We start from the raw sequence: 16,912 nt of genomic DNA on the forward strand, positions 1-16,912 counted from the left end.
CATAAACCAACTAAAAGAATCTAACAATTATTCTATGGGAGTGGATAGTAATTATGGATTAACAAAATTCTGGTGGAGCTCAGCAAGTCAGGCAACATCTAAGGAAAGGAATGACATTTCGGGCCGAGGACCCTTAATCAGTCCCTTCAGAGTATTGATGATGGGTTTCGGCCCAAAATATCAATGGTTTATTCCTTTCCATCGATGCTGCCCGACCTGCTGAGTTCCTCCAGGATTTTGTGTGTGTTGCACTGGATTTCATGGATCTGCAAAATCGTGTGTGATTGTAATTATGGATGGATACTCTGTGCCTCTGCAAAATAAACTGGTAGCACGAAACTTGTCATATTACAGAACCAAGAATGTTTCATTTTAAATTGTTTGCCAGGAGAGGTAATTTCTTCATTCCCATATGATTCTAAATCTTCCTCCATCTGCTTCCCATCACCATTCAGCTCACAGAAGCAAAAATCCACAGCAAGAAACCAATGGGCATAGTTTTGAAGAAATTGGGTTGAAGTTAAATTGCAGAGTTAGCGGATTTGAGATATATGGCTGGCAAAGTGGAATAACAAAAGATTAAAGTGATTTAAAGATTACAGAAGAGGGAGCAGTGAGACAGTTTCACTGAACTCCAGTTGAAGGGAAGATTTAAACTTCTGCAGGGTAGATTTAAAGATTAGCTTTATTCATTTGATATAGTGTCTGGGTAAATGAATGGTTGCTGGGTCGGGTAAACCTGGTAGGTCAAATGGCCTGCTTCCAATCAGTATCTCTCTTTCACTCCATGTAACTATTTTTATTATACATAATTTTCAGTTGTGTTTGGATAGCAAATTCAAATGCCTCTGGTAAACAATTCCAGAACTAATGCAGGCCTTACAAATCTCATTTTGAATAGGGGTGGGGGTGTAGGCAGTTCATAGGAGGAGTGTGTTGCAAGGATACTCCCTCTCTCAGCAGCGGCAGGGAAGTAGAGTGAGTGTGTTTGAGGCACGTCGTCCCTGGCGATACTCGGCCCGAAGTGCCAAGTGAATAATTCCCTCAGATGTTCTCTGTCCTAGATTCAAGACTCGATCTTACACGGTTCAAGGGAGTGTCTACATAGAGAGAAGGTATGGTCGTTACACTGAGAAAACGCAACCAAAAAGATTAGATTTAGCCTTGTGTTAGCCATTTCTGCCTGGGAAAACTTCTCTGGATGCCCACTTTACCTATGCCTTAATATCCTGTAATCCTCTATTAACCTTCCCTCATAAATCCAGGATGTGGCTCTTAAACTTGTGGTGGTACTGGATTTACAGTCTGCAAAGCCTTAAGCTTAAAAAGAAATTTTCATGAGGCTATACTCTATCAACCTACTCTTTAAAGTCTAACAACATTCCCTGTCTACTCTCTGTGACAAGATTCAGCTGCTGATACCCATTATTTCAGTGGTGTGTCCCCAGTCCCAGCTAAGGAGGGGATTTCTCCAGCAAATGAAGTGATTGATGCAGGTCAATTATCATAACCCCATTGTTTTACGTGGATTAAACAAGGGCCAACAAGACCTCATTGTTTATTTGTTTACAACAATAAATTGAGCAAAGAATATTGGTTGGAAGTTTAACTTGGTCAAAATAACTCTGACCCTTCAGAAAGGTCATACTGCGAAGCTAGAAAGTAAAGTTTAGCATTAAGTCTCTCGAGCCTTGAAAAGTGATTATCCATTACAAACTTAATCCCATGATGAATGAAGGCCAATAGAACAGATGCCTTCTGAACCATGTTTTCAACAGGTAAAGTTCAGTGTTTCTAACCAGAGCCAACTAAATCTGGACCATTGTAATTTTCCTGGTGCACCACTAGCACAGCGGTTAGTGTGACACTTTTCAGCTAAGGGTGTCAGATTTCGGAATTCATTTTCGGTGTCCTCTGGAACCAACCTCATGTTCCTTCCTGTGAGTGTATGGGTTTCCTCTGGGTGTTCCAGTTTGCTCCGACAGTCCAAAGATGTACTGGTTGGTGGGTTAATTGGTCATTGTAAATTGTTCTGTGATTAGGCTAGGATTAAATAGCAGGGATGTTGGGCAGTGGTGCTCGATGGGTAGAAAGGGCCTGTTCCAAGCTGTATCTCTTAAATAAATAAGTAAATAATTCTACATGATGACCTTCTAGGTTCTATCAGTGATTGACACTCATATAAAAATAGAACTCTTTTCCCTTCTGCCTCAAGCACTTTGCAATATGCTGATCTACAACTCTCATGAGACTCTTGTTACGGAACTCTACAACATGAAAACAGGCCCTTCGGCCAACTCATTCATGCTGACCAAGATCTCTTCATGGGCGATTCCCATTTGCCTGTGTTTCATTCGTATCCCACGAGTCCTTTCCTATCCATGTACTTGTCTCGGTATCCTTTAGATGTTAATGTAACCTGACTCACCAACTTCTCAATCCATTGGGTCACCACACTGTTTGTGTGGGGGGAGAAAGGTGCTCCTCAGATACCCTTCAAATCTTTCTCCTCCACTTTAAACCTGTCTCTTCCAATGAAACACTGCACTAACCTGGGTAAAAGACTGTGAGCATCCACTTAGAATCGCAGAACACCACAGCACAGAAATGGGCCTTCAGCCCATGCAGTCCATGTAAAACTGTTATTCTGCTCAGTCTTATCGATCCACACCTGGACCACAGCCCTCGATATCTCTCTCATCCATGTACTTGTCCAAACATCTCTTTAATATTGCATTTAAACCCACATCCACTTATGCCACTCAGATTTTATGTTCTTCGTTAGTGTCTCTCCTTAGCTGCTTATGCTCCAGAGAAAAAAGTCACAGCAGCATCTTTTTACAAGTCAAGCCTTCCCATCCTGGTAACACTGTTGTGAAGCTTTCCTGCACTCTTTCTAGCTTCATCACCAGAGATTATTTATAGCTTAAAATCATTTTCCCTTACCTTTCCCACACATACATTATAGAAAGTTTGATGGATTTTTCATGGACAGTTTCTATTCACACAAAAACCGCCAACCACAAATTCAATCTGCAACTTTAAAAGACATTGTGGGTATTTTCTTTCAAACAGAATAATATACAACAAGACACAAAATACTGGAGGAACTCAGCAGATCATGCAGCATCTATGGAGAGGAATAAAACGTCGATATTTTGGGCCGAGACATTTGATCAGATCTAGAAAAGAAGGGGGAAGATGCCAGAATTCCCTACTCTAGCTCTCTTACCACTTCTCTTCTATCTATCCTCTCCCCTGGTGCCTCTCCTCCTTCCCTTTCTCCCTTTGTCCACTCTTCTCTCCGATCACATTCCTTCTTCTTCAGTCCTTACCTCTTCCACCTATCACTTCACAGCTCACCCCCTATCCACTTGTCTTGACCCATCACTTTCCAGTTTGTACTCCTTCCCCTCCTTCCATCTTCTTATTCTGGCATCTTCCCCCCTTCCTTCTAGTCCCAGTGAAGAGTCTCGACCAAAACATCAACTGTTCATTTTCCTGCATAAATGCTGCCTGATCTACTGAGTTCCTGTAACATTTTGTGTGTGCTGCTCTGGATTTCCAGCATCGGCAGAATCTCTTGTGTTGAATAAATATCAAGATGGTTTGATTTTGTCATTCGGCATTCTGCAGTGGTGGTTCAATTAAATTTGATAATTATATTGCTTACCACTGTTTCAATTTTTATAAAATGTTTAAGTACAGTGTAACTGTCTAATCCATCATCTTGATAAGGAGTGGCACTTTTTAAAAAATACAGTCATTGCAGAGGTGGTGTTTTAAAGTGTTCGATTTTTGAGAGTCTGATTGCTCTTTTCAAATGATAAAAGCAATGATTCTAAAGTTTCCTTTTCTCCAGTATTCTCAGCCAAGTGCAGAATTTCAATGATCTGAGAAACCATAAGACATATGGGCAGGATTAGACCATTCAGCCTATCAAGTTTGCTCCACCATTTTATCATGCCTTGCGTATTACCCCTCTCAACCTCAATCTCCTGCCTTCTCCTCGTAACCTTTGACACCTTTGCAAATTAAGAACCCATCAACCTGCTCATTAAATATACTCAATGACTTGGCAGTGAATTGGCAGCTGACTGTGGCAATGAATTCCACAGGTTCACCACTCTCTGGCTAATAAACTCCCCCCTCATCTCTGTTATAAAGCGATGTCCTTCTATTCTGAGGTTATGGCCTGTGGTCCTAAACACTCACACTATGGTAAAATATTTTCTCATTTCAACGCTTCAAACAAATTGGGATACAAAGCTGACTGAATGTACAGTTGTTAGCATATACCTGAAGAATATTTCTAACACTTCAGATCTAAGCTTTATGCATGCATGCAGAGGAAAATAGGATTAGTAACAAGAGTATCTGCATTTAGATTTGTTTATTCAACAGATTTCTTACTGAGAAATGCATTTGGATCTGTGAAATCTCTTTGCTGCAAGGGATGGCAAAATTTTGATTTGGAAGTGTGATCAAAGAGAGAAGATGATTAGAACTCTTGTTTTTGATATCTGTTCTGCGCTGAGTTATTGCAGATCTGGGCCAAGAGTTTCAAATTGCCTGAAGTAATAAATCTAATAAACAAATCAAATGTTAACTATAATAATGAAAAAGAAAATTAATTCGCAAGAGTGTGGGATTTAAATGGAAAACATTTCAGGAAAAAAACCAGGATGCCATGGTAGCATTGTGGTTAGAGCAACAGTATAGGAGCTTGGGCATCAGAGTTCAGAGTTCAACACCAACTCTGTCCAAAAGGAGATTGTGCGTTAACCACGAACTTGTGGGTTTCCTCCCAGTGATCCGGTTTCCTCCCGGTGATCCAGTTTCCTCCCACAATTCAAAGGCGTATGGATAGTAGGTTACAGTAATTGATCATTGTAAGTTGTGCTGTGATTAGTCTGGGGTGAAATAGGTATGCTGCTGGGTGATGTAGCTCATAGGGCCAGTAAGGAATAATCTGAGCTGTATCTCTAAACAAAAATAATAAATCAGAAACAGATTTTCTAATAAATTGCGGCATTGCATTGAAACTCTATTTCACTCGCTGTCTGTGCTCTAAACCTGTCTCACCAGTGCCCACTCACAGTGATGAAATTCAGCCAAAATTCACTTTCAGCTCTGCTGTGACAACTTGGAGAAAGAATCTATTTCTAAACACAATGCTTGTGTATTGTTCCACGGGTACTGCATACTGTATTTCACAACTTTATCCATATTAAAATGCATTCAGTAGCACTTTATTAAGTACCCTGTACACCTGCTCATTAATACAAATATTAAATCAGCCAATTATGTGGCAGCAACTCAATGCATAAAAGCATGCAGATATGGTCAAGAGGTTCAGTTGTTGTTCAGATCAAACATTAGAATGGGGAAGAAATGTGATTTAAGTCACGTTGACTGTGGAATGACTGTTGGTGCCAGACAGAATGGTTTGAATTTCTCAAAAGCTGCTGATTTCCTGAGATTTGCATGCACAATAGTCTCCAGGGAATAGTGCAGGATGCAGAGAAAAGCATCCTGTGAGCAGCAATTCTCTGGGTGAAAATACCTTGTTAATGAGAGAGGTCAGAAGAGAATAGCCAGACTTGTTCAGGGTGACAGGAATGCAACAATAACCACATGCTGCAACAGTGGTGTACAGAAGAGCATTACTGAATGCACAACACATCGAACCTTGAAGTGGATGGGCTACAGCAGCAGAGGACCACAAACATACAGAAATACATTTATTGGTGACTTTATTTGGTACCTGTTGTACCTAATAAAGTGGCCACAGAATGCATGTACATAGGAAGAAAGTGCAATAATCTCTATGTTCATGGTCATTGCATTCAGGAAGTAAACTTTCTAAAGTAAAACAATGTGTTGCCATTGCTGTAACTCCCTCAGGTGAAACGGCCTTTTCATTCTATAGAAGAATTCCCACCAGTCTCAGCCCCTCCAATTCAGGCCCAGACTTTGGTCCTACCCCACAAAGACCGAGCATTGGCTGCACTGAGCTTCTGTGCATTCTTTAGCATAGCAAGTTCAGTCTCCATTCAACCATACATGAATACCGATGAATACAACCAAATAAAATAGTGTTCCTCCGGGGCCCAGGAGCAAAACACAGCACAACAGTTAGACATTGCACAAGCCACATTTAGCACACATAATTATAACAGCAGTAATCATACAGACAAATAAATAATAATATAGCTCCAATCCTTGAGTGTCATGTCCTACAAATTGATTAGGCATGGATATTGTCAGCAAGAACAAGCACAGCATTCCGATCATCCACAGCCATAGATGAATGGAGTCCAGATTGTTCCACTGAGCCAACACTAGAGGGCAGCACCAATGGGAAGGGCCAGCCTCTAACCCAGCATGGACACCATACCTCACTGTCTCTGACATCTTCTCCCTCGGTAGCTGCAACAGGCGATCCCGCAACAAAAGGAACTTGTCTACGCAACAACTGAGGCTGCTCAGCTCTCTCACCATCGGTAATGCAATATTCTACATTACCAACGTCCAACAGCGTTCAGGTACTCCTGCAGCCTAGACTGTGCCAGTCGGCAGCACTCTTACAGACTCTTCACATACAGCTGGTGAGTCAATGATTGAGAACTCTCCTCAAGACAGTAAATGGGGCACAATTTTATGCAGATTCAAGGAAGGTATAGGGAGAATGTCAGAATTAAGTTTTTTTATATTGAAAATGGTGGATATGTGGAATTCCCTGCCAGGAGTGGTGATAGAGGTGGTTATATTAGGAACCAAAATGGCTGCTTCCATCATTAAGGACCCCCATCACCTAGGACATTAATTTTTTTAATTACTACCATCAAATAGAACTTACAGAAGCCTGAAGACACACACTCGAAATTAAAGAAACAGCTTCTTCCCCTGCACCATCAGAAGGGACAATGAACATATGTTCACGACCTCAATATTTTTTGCGCTCTTTTTGCAATGCATAATTATTTATTCTTTTTTATTACTGTGCGTTGCACCATACCAATGCCATAAAATAAAAAAATCACGACATATGCCGGTGATATTAAATCTGATTTTGATTCTGACATTTAAGAGACTTTTGGATAGGCACATGGATAAGGAGCTGTGTGGAAGGGAAAGGCCGTATTCATCTTAAAGCTGGTTAAAATTTCAGCACAACATCATGGGCCAAAGGGCCTGTACTGTGCTGATGTGTTCTATGTTTTATGTTTTAAGAAGAGAGATTAGATTAGATTATGAGGACACTCAGTCCTCGTTTATTGTCGTTTAGAAATGCATGCATGCATTAAGAAATGATACAATGTTCCTCCAGAGTGATACCACAAAAAAATGGACAAACCAAAGACTAACACGGACAAGACCACATAATTATAACATAATAGTTATAGCAGTGCAAAGTAATACTATAATTTGATAAAGAACAGACCATGGGAACGGTAAAAAAAATCTCAAAGTTCCAATCGACTCCCGGTAGTCCCCAACAGCAGCTGGCAGAAGGGAGAAACTCACCCTGCCATAAACCTCCAGGCACCGACAACTGTCGATGCATTAGAAGCGCCCAACCCCAGCCAACTCTGAGTCCGTCTGAAAACTTTGAGCCTCCAGCCAGCCCTTCGACACCGAGCACCATCTCTGCCGAACACTTCGACCCCATTCCGGCCGCCGAGCAACAAGCAAAGCCAAGGATTCGGGACCTTCCCCTCCGGAGATTCAGGATCACACAGTAACAGCGGCAGCGAAAAAGGCATTTCAGAAGTTTCTCCAGATGTTCCTCTGTTCTCTCACGTCTATCTCCATCAAATCAGAATTGTGCACAGCACCCTACTTGACAGATTACAGATATCATTCACCGGAGTGGCCGCGCACGCTGCGTTGTGCTGCCATCTTCTCCTCCTCCTCTTCCTCCGAAGTGAAGTTTATGGTAAAAGATTTACATCAAGGAAGACCACAAGTAATAGGATGAGCTTACATTATTCTATGGCCTGGTTCTATGCTATATAGCCAATATATATAATTGTCAGTCACCTGTCTCCATGTAGTACCTAAAAAAGAGTATTCACCCCCACCCGCCGCCGGAAGATTTCATATTTACAACATCACATCGCGTGGATTTAATTTGGCTGTTTTTGACTCTGATCATCAGAAGAGACTCTTTCGTGTCAAAGTGAAAACAAATTTCTACAAATTGGTCTAAATGTATTACAATTAATAAACTCAAAATAATTCATTCCATAAGTATTCATCTCCTTCAAGTCAGTATTCAGTAGATACACCTTTGGCAGCAATTACAGCCTTAAGTCTGTGTGGATAGGTCTCTATCAGCTTTGTACATCTGGACATTGCAATCCTTTTGCATTCTTCTTTACAAAAATGCTCAAGGTCCGTCAGATTGCATGGGGATTGTGAGAGAACAGCTCTTTTCACGTCTAGCTACCAATTCTTAATTGGATTGAGGTCTGGATTCTAACTTGGCCACTCCAGGTCATTAGCTTTGTTGTTTTTAAGTAATTCCTATATAGCTTTTGCATTATGCTTGGGGTTATTGTCTCCCAAGTCGCAGTTCTCTTGCTGATTGCATCAGATTTTCCTCCAGGATTTCCCTCTATCTTGCTGCATTCATTTAACCCTCTACCTTCACAAGCTTTGCAGGACCTGCTGCAGTGAAGCATCCCCACAGCATGATGCAGCCAGCACAATACTTCACAGTAGGGATGGTGTATTTTTGATGATGTGCAGTATTTAGTCTGATGGCCAAAAAACTCAATTTTGGCTTCATCAGACCATAGAACCTTCTTTCAACTGACTTCAGAATCTCCCACATACCTTCTGGCAAACACTATCTGAGATTTCATGTGAGTATTTTTTCAATGGTGTCTTTCCCTTTGCCATTCTCCCAAAAAGCTCTGACTTATGAAGCACTCGGGCAATAGTTGTTGTATGCGCAGTCTCTCCCATCTCAGCCACTGAAACTTGTAACTCCTCCAGAGTTATCATAGGTCTCTTGGTGCCTTCCCTCACTAGTCCCCTTCTTGCATAGTCACTCTGTTTTTGAGGACAGCCTGCTCTAGGCAGACTTACAGCTGTGCCATATTCTCTCCATTTCTTGATGATTGACTTAACTGTACTCCAAGTGATATTCAGTGACTTGGAAATGTTCTTGTATCCATCTCCTGACTAGTGCTTTCCAATAAGCTTTTCACAAAGTTGCTTGGACTGTTGTTTTGTCTTCATGGTGTAGTTTTTGCAGGATGCCGACTCACCAGCAGTTGGACCCTCCAGATACGGGTGTATTTTTACTACAATCAATTGAAACAACTGACTGCACACAAGTTTATATATAGCTAGAATACCGTAACTAATTGTGTGACTTCTAAAACCCATTAGCTGCAACGGTGTTTATTGGTGTGTCATATTAAGGGGTGTGAATGCTTAGACAATCAATTATTTTGTGTTTTATATCTGTAATTAATTTAGGTCACTTTGTAGAGATCTGTTTTCACTTTGACATGAAAGAGTCTTTTTCTGCTGATCAGTGTCAAAAAAGATAAATTAAATTCACTGTGATTCAAAGCTGTAAAACAATAAAACAAAGTAACTTCCAATGGTGGGGTGAATACATTTTATAGGTACTGTAGACAAATATAAATGATAATTCAGTGTCTAGACGAAGTATACATCATTAGTTTTTAACTAACTAAGACAGGTGAAACTAAGTTTGTGTGACATTCAGTATTATTAAAGAATCAGAATCAGGTTTATTATCACCAGCATGGGTCGTGAAATTTGTTAACTTAGCAGCAGCAGTTCAATGCAATACATAATATAGAAGGAAATAAAAATAAACTAGTAAGTAATTCAATTACAGTATATGTATATTGAATAGATTAACAATTGTGCAAAAACAGAAATAATATATTGTATATTAAAAAGTGAGGTAGTGTTCACAGGTTCAATGTCCATTTAGGAATCTGATGGCAGAGGAGAAGAAGCTGTTCCTGAATCACTGGGTGTGTGTCTTCAGGCTTCTGTACCTCCTACCTGATGGTAACAGTGAGAAAAGGTTATGCCCTGGGTGCTGAGGGTCCTTAATAATGGATGCTGCCTTTCTGAGACACCGCTCCTTGAAGATGTCCTGGGTACTTTGTAGGCCAGTACCCAAGATGGAGTCAAGATTACAACCTTCTGCAGCTTCTTTCAGTCCTGTACAGTAGCACCCTCCCACCCCATACCAGACAGTGATGCAGCCTGTCAGAATGCTCGTCATGGTATATCTATAGAAGTTTTTGAGTGTTCTTGTTGACGCACCAACTCTCTTCAAATTCTGAATGAAGTAAAGTCACTGTCTTGCCTTCTTTATAACTGCATCAATATGTTGGGACCAGGTTAGATCATTACAGATCTTGGCACCCAGGAACTTGAAACTGCTCATTCACTCCACTTCTGATCCCTCTATGGGGATTGGTATGTGTTCCTTCGTCTTACTCTTCCTGAAATCCACAATCGGCTCTTTCATCTTACTGACATTGAGTGCCAGGTTGTTGCTGTGACACCACTTCACTAGTTGGCATATCACACTCCCGTACGCCCTTTCGTCTCCATCTGAGATTCTGCCAACAATCGTATCTTAAGAAAATTTATAGATGGTATTTGAGCTATGCCTAGCCACACAGTTATGGGTATAGAGAGAGTAGAGCAGTGGGCCAGCTTTATTTGTGACGTGTAGATCAAAACATACAGTGAAATGTGTAAATAAGCCTCACAATGCAAGCATGTGCTGAGGGCAGCTCACAAGTGTCACCACACATCTGGTGTCAGCATAGGGATGCCCTACATTTTGGGAATGTGTGAGGAAGCCTGAGCACCTGGAGGAAACCCATGTGGTCACAGAGAGAATGTACAAATTTCTTGCAGTCAACAGTGGGAATCAAACCTTGATTACTGATGCTGTAAAGTGCTATTCAAATGGCTACACTGCTATGCTTCCCGTTTCCTTTTACAGCCAGTGCCATTGTACCTAATCGAATCAATGTCCAGTAGCTATTTTGTAACTAAAGTTTAAAATCTACTGCTCACAACACCGCTGGCATTTAGGGCAACACTGAAGGTCCTCCATCTCTGGCGACGTTCAGGGCTTCCTTCATTGTGTCACTAGCTCAGTCTTCACTACTGTCAGTCATGCAAGTCCTGGGTGGAGACTCAGGAAAAACCGTTGCACTCAGATGTAGATGGATTCTTCATTGCTTTTTCCAGAACAGTTTTATTTTACCAGTCAGGGTTGTTAGCCCTGAGCTGAACCCCCAAACCTGGAGGACCGGTGGACCACTTTTAATCTGGTCTCTACTTTTGACTTATTTCGCATGGGTGACCCTACCAAGAGCCAAAGCATAAAGCTCCAGCCAGCATAGCTCTCCAGGTCATTGAGGCATGCAAGCTTTCAAACCGTGACAAAGTTGTGGTCCTGTTGGAGGTAAAGTTCAAAGTCAATTTATTATCAAAGTGCATATGTCACCATATACTATTCTGAGGTTCATTTTCTTGTGCGCGCTCTCAGTTGATAAAAAACAATACATAGAAATCAATGAAAAACTACACATAAAGATGGTCAGGCCACCAATGTGCAAAAGAAGACAAACTACAATACAAAAACATTAACAAATAATATTGAGAAGATGAGCAGTAGAGTCCTTGAAAGGGAGTCCATGGATTGTAGAATCAGTTCGGTGTTGAGGTAAGAGAAGGTATCCATGCTGGTTCAGGAGCCTGATGGTTGAACCATATTAATTATTCCTGAACCTGGTGGTGTGGGTCCAAATGTTCCTGTCTCTCCTGTCCGATTGCAGCAGCTAGAAGAGAGCATGACCTACATTTCATTATCAAGAGTGTCCTTGATAATGGATACTGCTTTCTTGTATCATTGCTCTTCGTAGATGTGCTGAATGCTGGGGAGGGCTTTTCCTGGCATGAACTGGGCTGTATCCACCACCCTTTGCTGGCTTTTCCATTCATGGGTATTGGTGCCCCTTTAAGATAAAGGCAGGCTACGAGGCACATATCGGAGCAAGATTTCACAGACATCTCTCCTTAAATCAAGAATCCACATTGAATTGTATTTTCATTTATATCATATTCTGCAACTCATTAACTGAAGTCAATATTTCTCCGCTAAATTTTTGACCAGCATTGTTATTTTTTAGTTTACTGTGAAATCATTTGCTATCAAAAACAATGAACACTCTCTGACAGTAGTTTCATCAACCTTCCAGTCAGTTAAGTTAAGTTCATTGTCATTCAACTGTACACATGTATACAGCTAAATGAAACATCGTGCCTCTGGGGCTAAAGCACAGTCCACCTCTACACAGCGTCTATAGTTATGATCCAGCACATAGAGTCACAAAATAATATTAGCATGTCCATAGTGCAATGGCCTGAAGATTGACAGACTGACATGAAGTGTGAGGAGCATGTTTATGTAAGACAGTGTAATGTTACTGCCACTGTTATAATTAGATTAAAAGATATCAGTGCATTGATATCACAAAGGAAGCTGCCAAGAGTTTTGTTTTCAGTGGAGATTTTTTTTCAATTCTGCCAACACAATTAAAAACTGGGCAAAGTTTTAAAATTTGTGCATGTTTAGTTTCAGAGTAGAGAACAGATGGATTTGAGATGCTCTGTTACTTAATTTCAATTTTAAATCTTACAAAGCTTAGTTTCAGTCCAAAGAGATGTTTGGAAACTTGTCCAAAGTGCAAGTTGTTTTTTTTGTTCTACAATGATTTAACATTTAAATTGCAGATTTGTGTTGTGTTTCTGGCAGAAAGTACAAAGTTTACCAAAACAACTATTATGATCTGCAAATGAAATTAGTTGAAAATACATAACTACTAAAGACCATGAGACGTAAGAACAGAACTAGGCCATTTGGCCCATCGAGTCTGCTGTGGCATTTCATCATAGTCATAGTCATACTTTATTGATCCCGAGGGAAATTGACTTTCGTTACAGTTGCACCATAAATAATTAAATAGTAATAAACCATAAATAATTACATAGTAATATGTAAATTATGCCAGGAAATAAGTCCAGGACCAGCCTATTGGCTCAGGGTGTCTGACCCTCCAAGGAAGGAGTTGTAAAGTTTGATGGCCACAGGCAGGAATGACTTCCTATGATGCTCTGTGTTGCATCTCGGTGGAATGAGTCTCTGGCTGAATGTACTCCTGTGCCCAACCAGTCTATTATGTAGTGGATGGGAGACATTGTCCAAGATGGCATGCAACTTGGACAGCATCCTCTTTTCAGACACCACCATCAGAGAGTCCAGTTCCATCCCCACAACATCACTGGCCTTACGAATGAGTTTGTTGATTCTGTTGGTGTCTGCTACCCTCAGCCTGCTGCCCCAGCACACAACAGCAAACGAAATAGCTGATCCATTTCCCTCTCAAACCCATTGTCCTGCCACCTCCCTATAATCTTTCACACCCTGACTAATAAAGAACCCATCAACCTTAAGTATACTCAATAACCTGGTCTCCGCAGCCACCTGTGGCAACAAATTCCACAGATTCACCACCCTCTGGCTACAGAAGTTCCTCCTCAGCTACATTCTAAATGAATGTTCCTCAATTCTGAGTCTGTGCCTCTCATCCTAGACTCTCCCCCACCATAAGAAACATCCTCTACACATTCACTCTATTCAAGGCCTTTCAATATTTAAGCAACACACATAAAAGTTGCTGGTGAACGCAGCAGGCCAGGCAATATCTATAGGAAGAGGTACAGTCGACGTTTTGGGCCAGGTCCCTTCGTCAGGACGGATGAAGGGTCTCGGCCCGAAACCTCGACTGTACCTCTTCCTATAGATGCTGCCTGGCCTGCAGCGTTCACCAGCAATTTTTATGCATGTTGCTTAAAATCCGGCGTCTGCAGATTTCCTCGTGTTTGCCTTTCAATATTCGATAGGTTTCAATTAGGTCCCCCCCCCCCATTCTTCTAAATTTCAGCGAGTTCAGGCCCAGAGCCATCAATTGCTATACAGACGATAAGCCTTTCATTCTTAGAATCATTCTCATGAACCTCCTCTGAACCCTGTCCAATGTCAACACGTCCTTCTTAAATGAGGCCCAAAACTGCTCACAATACTCCGTGAAGCCTCGCCACTGCCTTATACAGTCTCAGCATTAAGTCTTTGCTTTTACATTGTAGTCCTCTCAAAATGAATACTAACATTGCATTTGACCTTCCTCACCACTGACTAAACCTTCAAATTAATCTTTGAAGAATCCTGCATGAGAACTCCTAAGTCCCTTTGCACCTCATATTTTTTTCTAATTTTCTCCCCATTTAGAAAATAATCTGTGCTTTTACTCCTTCTACCAAAGTGCTCTCCCTGACACAATATTCCATCTGCCACTTTTTTTTCCCATTCTCTTAATCTTTCTAAGTCCTTCTGCAGCCTCACTGTTCCCTCAACATTACCTGCCCTTCCACCTATCTGTGTATTGTCCTGGACTTGGCCGCAAAGCCATCAAATCCATCACCCAAATCATTGACATATAACAGAAAAAGAAGAGTTCTAAACAACAGCTCAAGTGGAACACCACTTGTCAACAGCAGCCAACCAGAATAGGCTCCTTTATTTCCATTCTTTGTTTCCTGCTATCAGCCAATGCCCTATCCATGCTAGAATCTTCCCTGTAACACCATGGGCTCTGAACTTGTTAAGCAGCCTCATGTGCGGCACCTTATCAAAGCCCTTAAGAAGTTCCAAGTACTGAACATCCATCCACTAATTCTCAATTGTCTATCTTATGTTTTATTTCTTCAAAGAATTTCAATTGACTTGTCAAGCAAGGTTTTCTCTTAAGAAAATCATGCTGGCTTTGACCTATCTTATCATGTGCCTCCAGGTACCCCCAAATCACATACTTAACAATCAACTCCAACATCTTCCCAACCACTGAAATCAGGCTAACTAGCCTATAATTTCCTTTCATATACCTCGTTCCCTTCTTGATGAGAGGAGTAACATTTGCAATTTTCCAGTCCTCTGGAACCATTCCAGAATCTAGTGATTCTTGATACTAATGCTTCCACAATCTCTTCAGCCACCTCTTTCAGAACCCTGAAGTGTAGTGCAGGTTTTCACAAATAAAAATGGCATGAGATATTTAAAAAAAAAATGTAACACTCATTTATTGTACTCCAAGCACTAAACACAAAGTTCTTGGCATTGCAACGCAGAGTTCTGATATGAATTGGGCACTGTAGTCAGAGGAAGTATCAAGTGGGATGCCAAATCGAGTAACTCAGGTGCTGATGAACACCCGAGCCATGTCGGCGGCCAACGTTGATGCTGGAAGGACGGACCGCTGGCTACTTGGTGGCTCGGTCTCCATGGTAAGGAGGTGCGTGAAACCACTGGGGGGGGGGCGGGGTGTGGAGTAGAGGACCAACAAGGTCCATGTCGACATGGTCAAACTATCGCTCACGGACTTCAAAAGATGCCAATGGTGCCTGAACATGACAGCCAACTTTTGCCTGCTGGCACTCCACATAGGCTGCAGTCGAATCATGCATGTACTTTCTAAGACTGTCCCACACAAACTTTAGTGCAACCAGTTTCTGTGAGGTCTTCCAGCCTGGATTCAAAAGGCCATGTATGCAGTAAAAACAGTCCACCTCCTGTTTGTGGGCACTACGGAGTGAGGACGACCAGCTGAGGCATCACACAAGACCCTGGATCTCTGGGTCAGTAACTTGGTAGCTGCCATGCCAGCATAATCAACTCCTTTATGCATGACCCCAATGGCTGGCTGTGAGAGGCAATCAGCCACAGCATTATTTTTCCCCTTAACATGTTGCATATCAGTTTTGAACTCTGGTATGTAGGCCAGTTGGCATTGCTGTCTTGCAGAGAAAGGGTTTGATATTTTGGCCATCGCGTGCACGAAGGGTTTGTGGTCAATGGACGCTGTGAAATCGTGACCCTACAGAAGAAAATGAAAATGTTGAACAGCCAGATAGAGATGGAGAAGCTCATGGTCAAACTTGCAGTACTTCCTTTCAGAGGGATGGAGCAGCTGCTAAGAAGACAAACGGCTGCCACACTCCTCCAACCAATTATTGGTGCACAGTACCCACAGCATAGTCTGAAGCTTTGGTAGTAATGGCCTTTGGTGCATTGCAGAATGAGTGTGCCAGTAAGGTTGCTTTGGAAAGAGCTTGTTTGGTATTATCAAATCCCCTGGTCAGGTCCACTGACCAGTCAATCACATGATTCGGGGTATTGCCTTTAAGTGCATTATATGGGGAAACATAAGTTCAACAGCTTGCAGAATCAAGCGGTGATAGAAATTTACCATACCTAAAAACTCCTGTAGTTTTTTAGTAGTGTGGGGTGGTGGGAAATTCATAATAGTGTCTACTTTTGATGGGAAAGGTTTTTAAACCTTCTGCAGAGACTCAATGGCCAAGAAAGTCAATGGTTGACAGCCCAAACTGGCATTTAGCAGGGTTAATAATCAACCTGTGTTGGCTTAAGCACTCAAAAGTGTGTGGAGATGAGATATGTGTTTGTATCTGGCTGCACTGATGACATATAACTCATCCTGGTAAACAAAAGGAAAATCTGAGTCTTTTAAAACAGAGTCCTTCAGCCTTTGAAAGTCTGTGCTGCATTTTTCAGCCCAAAGAGCATGCACAGAAACTCAAAGACATGTACAATACCAAGTCTTTCCATGTTGACAAACTCAGCCTTCGCAGTTGCCAGCTTTTCTGGGTCCAGTCAATGTACACGGACATAGACTGGCAGGGTAGTTGTGGAAATGTGGTGCTTGACCCCACGTTTTGTGACTGTGGTGGAGAATGTGATCTTGGTGAGGTT

At 41.6% G+C, this 16,912-nt stretch overlaps 1 protein-coding gene across 5 annotated transcripts in view; it reads left to right on the forward strand.

Moving 5' to 3' along the window:
* LOC134341158 (CUB and sushi domain-containing protein 1-like) overlaps positions 1–16,912 on the forward strand; it is a 2,430,601-nt gene that overhangs the window by 1,958,114 nt on the left and 455,575 nt on the right. The gene's annotated exons all lie outside the window — the stretch shown is intronic.

This window comes from Mobula hypostoma, chromosome 2, assembly GCF_963921235.1.
Source record: "Mobula hypostoma chromosome 2, sMobHyp1.1, whole genome shotgun sequence".
Lineage (NCBI taxonomy): Eukaryota > Metazoa > Chordata > Chondrichthyes > Myliobatiformes > Myliobatidae > Mobula > Mobula hypostoma.